This window comes from Schistocerca piceifrons, chromosome 1, assembly GCF_021461385.2.
Source record: "Schistocerca piceifrons isolate TAMUIC-IGC-003096 chromosome 1, iqSchPice1.1, whole genome shotgun sequence".
Taxonomy (NCBI): Eukaryota; Metazoa; Arthropoda; class Insecta; order Orthoptera; family Acrididae; genus Schistocerca; species Schistocerca piceifrons.
In genome coordinates this window covers 717,087,153-717,094,561 of record NC_060138.1, presented here as the reverse complement: position 1 = coordinate 717,094,561, position 7,409 = coordinate 717,087,153, and the positions used below count along the sequence as shown (strand labels likewise).

Sequence of the window (7,409 nt, the reverse complement as noted above, 5' to 3'; positions counted from 1 at the left end):
GATTAACTAACTGTTGTTCTTCCTATGCTCATTGCTACATCAAAGGATAATTTTGAAATGTATAAGATATGCAGTTACCTGTCATGTGACAACAAGCAGGCCTTCATGTCATGTATCAGCTAAAGGATTATTTGCTCATCAACAAGGACTGAAAATATTTTCTATCTCTGAATGAGCAAGATTTGCATATATGTAAATGTAGTCATAAGCTAATTTGCCCCGATTTGGCAAACACAACTGTAAAAAAGAATTTTTTATGATAGATGACTGCCCTAAGAATTTAATGCATCTTTAACAGCCATTTCTTAAAAGGCGTTCTGAAGGTATAATTTACCCTTCCAATTCAACTCTCTATGTCAGATTTAGATATACAGCTTCTGGTATGCCAGATCGACCTTTCACATTCATATTAAATGGTAGTGGATTAATTTTAAATGCCACTCACTGTGATTTATCATGTGATTTGTTTGATACACATTCTGTACTGCCAACTACTTTTCATGCAGCTGGAAAGCTCCCATTTATGAGAATGTTACCAGTTTACTATAACAGATCGTACATACTAACATATGCAAACCATTCCCTGTCCAGTTTTTCCAAGGATAATGATTTAATTATAGATATCCAAGGAAATACAATGACTACTAACAATGAGTTAAATTTCATTTGCTCAATAAGTAGGATTGAGCCTTTTGAATTATTGAGTAATGTTAACCCTTAGTTCATTGTCAGTATTGTTTTTGTCTTAATTTTATTAATTTTTCTTGTGTCTACAGCATATGCCATGTACCAAGTTGTGATTTTAAAAGCACATTCATCACTACCAGTTGTTCTTGTGTCTGCAGATGAGATAAATGTTGCAATTTCGTCTGATGCCACAACTGGCAAAACAGATTCATGATACTTATGTGGTCATCTTGAGCCACATACGGTAGCTCATCATCCTTGGGGGGTGTGATGTAAGGGTTACAGGCTTGGACACAGCTGCCTCATGCGAGAACGAGGGCAAGCAGGCACTATGTGTAATGCTAACGAATTGTGGTGTCAGTGTATGCTGGTTGCAGAGTGCATCCATTGACAGAGTAGTCGTGCTGCGTCACTGGCAACCTGCATGAACAGAACTGTTTCCAACTAACATGGTTTCAATGCAGAATTTATGTCTCCTTGGGGGGTGTGATGTAAGGGTTACAGGCTTGGACACAGCTGCCTCATGCGAGAACGAGGGCAAGCAGGCACTATGTGTAATGCTAACGAATTGTGGTGTCAGTGTATGCTGGTTGCAGAGTGCATCCATTGACAGAGTAGTCGTGCTGCGTCACTGGCAACCTGCATGAACAGAACTGTTTCCAACTAACATGGTTTCAATGCAGAATTTATGTCTTTTTTTGACTCACAATGGAATCTTGACAAATCCGTATTTATTTGTGGTTTGACATCAGACACAGTTATGACTAGATGGTTCAGTGAGTGCATTATTAGAAACGTTCTTATGGAAATAAAGTGCTGATGGTTAATAATTCATAGTTTGCATATTTCTGTACTTCACAGACCCAGTGCCTGTGATAATCCTGAGAAATACTAAAGGAGGTCATCATCCAAGGACACAAAACTCATAACTGCCTTATATTATGTCATAATGTGTGCATAGAATTTAGTGTGTGCAGTGATTGTGAGTGAGAAATGAATTAACAGTATGGTAGTAGCCTTTAACATTACTTACTAACGTCTTTGCAAAACCATTGTACACTAAGGTAAACCAAATGAGCTGAGTCTTCATCCAGCTGTCCTGATTTATTTTTCAGTCATTTCCCTAAATTACACCAATCAAATACCAGTATGGTTCCTATTTTACTACAGCCAAGTACCTGTTCCATCCTTGTCAAACTAGACTTATAACTATGTAAATGCCTGTAAATATGAATTGTGTTATTTTTGTTGTTCTTTAATTCTGGTACCAAAAGGTGTTCAGAATGCTTGTAAAAGTGAATGAAACATTCACCACCACCACCACCACGACTACTACTACTACTACTACTACTACTACTACTACCACCACCACCACCACCACCACCACCAGGTAATCTACTGTATTGACTGCTATGGTTATTACTTTACTCTTTTTCCTGTGGAGCTGAACAGCAGCCTCTTCAAAATCCTTTTCAATACCAATTGCTTCTATCTTACATTGTATTTTATATTCAACAATGGATTTAACAAAAACATGAACCCTTCCACTCTTGGCTTCCTTCCCGCAGAACTGACTAGACAAATTACAATGTCTAAAGTTAACAGTATCTAGTCCAAAAGTTTCTGCACCAGTGTTCTGTACCACATTTTTAGTAAAATTTATGTAGTAAAATTAAATGCAAATTTAAGGCAAAAGGTTTATTTCTCAGACTCTGTGTGTAAGAGCTTAAAATATGAAAACCTCTAGAACAGAGACAGCGAACATTTCAACTTGCACTTTGCTGTGTCATATCTGATCCTATTTTGGAGTAGGGTAAGAAAAATCCTTGAGTACTACTGTTTTCAGAGCTCTGTGGATATTTCTTTTGGCTGCATTCTAATATTCACTGCAGCTGCTACAGGAGGGGATGGGTTTTCTGCTGCCCATAAGAGATGTTCTGCTGCCAGTCCTGGATCTTTTGCTGTTGGTGATGTGACTTCTTATAGGGGTGACCTGACTTCTGCTGAATATGACCTGGCTTCTGCTTCCTGATATTGAAGTTCACACCATCCAATACATTTTCTGAGGTTGAAAACCTCTTTGTCCACCATAGGTTGTTTATTTATTGGAAGAAGTTGAAATTTTCCTTCATTTATTAATTTCATTTACTATCATTTTACCATTTTTGACAATATCTGTTACATGGGAACAGGGACCAATCTAATTATTTGGCAAATAATTTGATCAACATGTCACTGACCCTAATTGATTGTGACAGTAACTAGATGGCTCACTGACTGGTTGCTTTTTATTTCATCCCATCTGATTACATTATGCACAGAGTGTGTACTTGTAATATAGGACAAGTCAACTTAATGTAATATCTTAAAATTTTTAGCCTACAAATTACAATATAAAACATCAAGGTGGCAATAATGATAGTAATGCTGTATACATTTTTCTCACAGGTACCATTGGACCTTAAAGTTATTACGTGCTACAATATATTCAAGTGATCATGATACATACATACAGGTAACAACAGAAATTTCTTATTTATTAAAATAATACTTGTGAGCTGCACTAGAAACTTTTTATTTACCAAAACTGATTTTTGGGTTTATCACCCCTCATTCTTTACACATACTGTATATGCCTCTACACTATAAAATTATTTTTCCCATTAAATAATCCTTCAGAAGTTTCTGGACTGTCATTTCATCCATTTTGTTCTACAGACTCTTAGGAAGATGCTTTACCAGTTCTACATCAAGTATCAAGGGCCTTTTTCAGCAGTGCCCAGCCTGTTTGGTATACGTCTCAGCTTGTCTTTATTTCTTGTCTCATATGAATGAACATTTTTTTTCTAATAATGTGATGCCTTGAAATTAGTGTTTTGTAATTGTATGTGGATGCAAATGTCAATATTTTTAGGTTATGGAAGGCATTTCTGTATGAGTCAATTTTTTTCTTTAATTTCAGAATGAAGTACAAAAATTATTTTTATATTATTACTGCTAGAGTTACCACAGACAGTAATTCCATATTGTATGTATGGTTCAAGTAGAGCATGGTGTACGGCACACAGAAGTTGTTTGTTAGCATAATGTGCAAGCTATTTCATAATAAATATTACAGTGCTTGATTTATTGCTGATATTGTTCATATGTTGTCTCCATTCGAGCTTATTGACAATTGTTATTTCAAAAAATGTTATAGATCCGTTTCTTTCTTCATGAATACCAAGAACACTGTCTTTTTTAGATTTATAATTAAGTCATTCTGTGTGAGCCGTGATACTATGTTATTTACTGACAGAAACACACAGAAACACACTTATTTCCAGTGTTTCCAGATTTTATTCCACACTCACTATTGTCTCATCAGTATACAGTATTTTTTTATCCTTCTCACTGACTTCAATATTCTTAATGAATACACTGCTGTGCAAAAGTTAAGAATGAAAGTAACTTCTACATGAAGTGTCACTGCCAAGTCACTGTAACACGATGAATCTTGGACCGTACATAGAAAGAACTGCTACAATATAGTGCATTGGGTAACTATGCAGTGAGACAGACTGAAATGTCTCTTTTATTCAAAGACAATAACAACACTAAAGTAACCATGATTCCAGTGGTTCCCTGGACATTACAAAAGACAAGGCATTATTCTTAATAAGTAAATGCTCTGCGGCAAGCTCCCATACTGGTCACAAGGTTGACAAGAAGTTCTTGGGGTAGGGAATTTCATTCCGCTACCATTGTGGATGACAAATGCCGTGTAATTGTTGGTGCATGTAAATGTGCTGTAGTGTGTCACAGCACAGCCCGCATGTGCTCGATGGAATTTAAACTGCAGGAACAGGAAGGGCAGTCCATTCACCATATATCCTCTGTACTGGACATATCCTCATATGGCAGGATGTGGGAACAAATAATACATCCAGGAACGTTGTTGAACGTGATTATTTTGGTGGTCCCAGTGTTATGATGTAGGAAGGCATAATGTTGCATGGGTGTATCGACCTACAAATCTTTGAATGCGGTACACTCACTGCTCATTGTTTGTGCGACATTGTACTCCTTCCCATGTGCATCTTGTTGGAGGTGTGTTTGGCCCTCTCTTCAGTCTTATGGATAACAATGTAAACTGCGTCAAACAGCACAGATGGAGGAGATCATGGAAGGAAAGGATATTTGGCAAACAGACTGGCCTTCCCATTCTGTCCCCTCCCCCCTTTTGCCAAATTAAATCCCATCAAGCATGCGTGGGGTGCATTGTGGAGATGTACTGCAGCATGTCCACATTTACTAATGACCACCGAGCAGTTGTCAGCTGCACTGGTGGGGAATGGAATGCGCTACCACAATCACTCTTTGCCAACATTTGTAATGTCATAGGAACCATCATGAATTGTGATGTCTTCAGTGTAATTGTTGACTTTGAATAAATGTTTCATTTCTGTTCATCTGATTGCATAGTTCTTTTTGTTATCTTCTGTGCTATACAGCAGCAGTTCTTTCTACATGTGGTCTAAATTTCATCAAGTTACATTACTTGCCAGTGACACACAACGTGAAACTTACTTTTGTCCTTAAATGTTGCATGCAAGTGTCAGTGACACAGAAGAGATCCAAGCAAAAATCCTTGTGATACACCATATGCAATATCCCTGATTTCAAGTCTGGATCCAGATTCTTCTGTCATGTACTGCTTTCTGTTACTGACACGATTTTGTCTATTTCACTGCATGTCTACATAAGCCAAAGGCAACGGCCTTGCCGCAGTGGATACACCGGTTCCTGTGAGATCACCGAAGTTAAGTGCTGTCGGGCGTGGCCAGCACTTGGATGGGTGACCATCCAGGCTGCCATGCGCTGTTGCCATTTTTTGGGGTGCACTCAGGCTCGTGATGCCAATTGAGGAGCTACTCGACTGAATAGTAGCGGCTCCGGTCAAAGATAACCATCTTAACGACCGAGAGAGTGATGTGCTGACCACACGTCCCTCCTATCTACATCCTCACCTGAGGATGACACAGCAGTTGGATGGTCCCGATGGGCCACTTGTGGCCTGAAGACGGAGTGCTTTTACATATGCCACAGCTTTCAAATTTTTCAGTTAGTGCTGTGTGGGCACTGCAGTCTGCTTCCAGCTTCCATTGATGAAGTTCCAGGAAACTAAAAAGTCATGTATTTAGCTTTTTCTGTTTGTTTTCATGGTTTAGTTTTCAGTTAGTAGTAGTAGGATGGATTGACTGTATGCAGACACTTTTATGTTGCCTTATTTTCAATACATTTTCTGCTCTGTAGCAGCTACAGCTCTTCATATTGCTAATAATGCACTAGTGTCATTTTCTCTAGCTTTCCAAGCATATAACTTCCACTTTCTATACATCCAAATAAAATTACCTACACATTGACAAAAAGTATAGCGTACAGTTTGCAACCTGGTAATAGTACAGCTATATCCACACTAGTGCATTTTTTTCCTGGAGATGCCCAGAGCTAGGTCTAAATATAGCTGGAAGAGAAATGATGCCATTAAAATATATTTGTCCTTTGAGACTATAAATTCTGAAAAGTACATTCCATACCTCCTTTGTGATAGTTGGCATTTGTGGGTCTTGTGTTTACATCAGTGGACTGTTGGATATCAGTGCAGATGTACTCTAGAAGAAATCTGTTAAATAAACTTTTCTATTCTTGCTGTGAAAGATATAATGAAAATAAGATTAAGTGTGTGTTTTTCTTACTCTATGTGTGTTGGTTCAAATGGCTCTGAGCACTATGGGACTTAACTTCTGAGGTCATCAGTCCCCTAGAACTTAGAACTACTTAAACCTAACTAACGTAAGGTCATCACACACATCCATGCCCGAGGCAGGATTCGAACTTGCGACCGCAGCGGTTGTATGCTTCCAGACTGTAGCGCCTAGAACCACTCGGCCACCCCGGCCGGTTCTATGTGTGTATCAGTTGTTTTGTCTTTAACCTATTGACATTGTATTCAAATGCTCTACTGGTTTCTTTGAAATCAGATTCAATACATATCGGCTAGAATGATAGTTGAGTATGGAAGACCTCAAAACAGTGTTTTAAAGCTTGTCATTTGATGTAATTGTGTTAATGACATGTAGACCTGATGTCCAGTTGATTGACTATTTCAAATGCAAAATACATTGGCAGTTTGTATATTGTATTCTTTGTTAACTTTTGCACTTGAAATTTGTGTTGGAAGTTGGGGTACAGCATACAAAGATCTCTTTCACACAATATTCATTGACATTCATTCAGTGTGTGATATTTGAACTGATTCTGTTTAAGTACCAACACATGTTCATCTACAAGCTAAGCACATATTCATCAAAGTATATTAATTTCAATACTAATAACATACAAATATTTTTATTAGAACATACATCTCACATTCCTTTGATGAACAGAAAAATAGGATACTAACCCGTTAACATGAACTTGATAGTGATCTGTAGAGCTTAGATGTACTATACATTCAACTTTTCTTTAGGTCTTAATTATCAAAAATCTTAGTGCAAACAGTGCCATAATTCTTAGTGTGTAATATTGTGTCCTAGTGCTCTTGGTGGAAATGAGTGGTGGCACAGTTATTGATCCATCACAGGCATTACTTACAGTAGAAGAAATGCCATAACCCATGTTGATATCATCAACTATGGACCTTGCTATCGGTGGGGTCACTTGCATGTCTCTGTGATGCA

The 7,409-nt window shown here is 37.8% G+C and overlaps 1 pseudogene; it reads left to right on the top strand.

Moving 5' to 3' along the window:
- The first annotated feature begins 5,438 nt into the window (after positions 1-5,438).
- Positions 5,439-5,556, top strand: LOC124728511 (annotated as a pseudogene).
- The last annotated feature ends 1,853 nt before the right edge of the window (positions 5,557-7,409 follow it).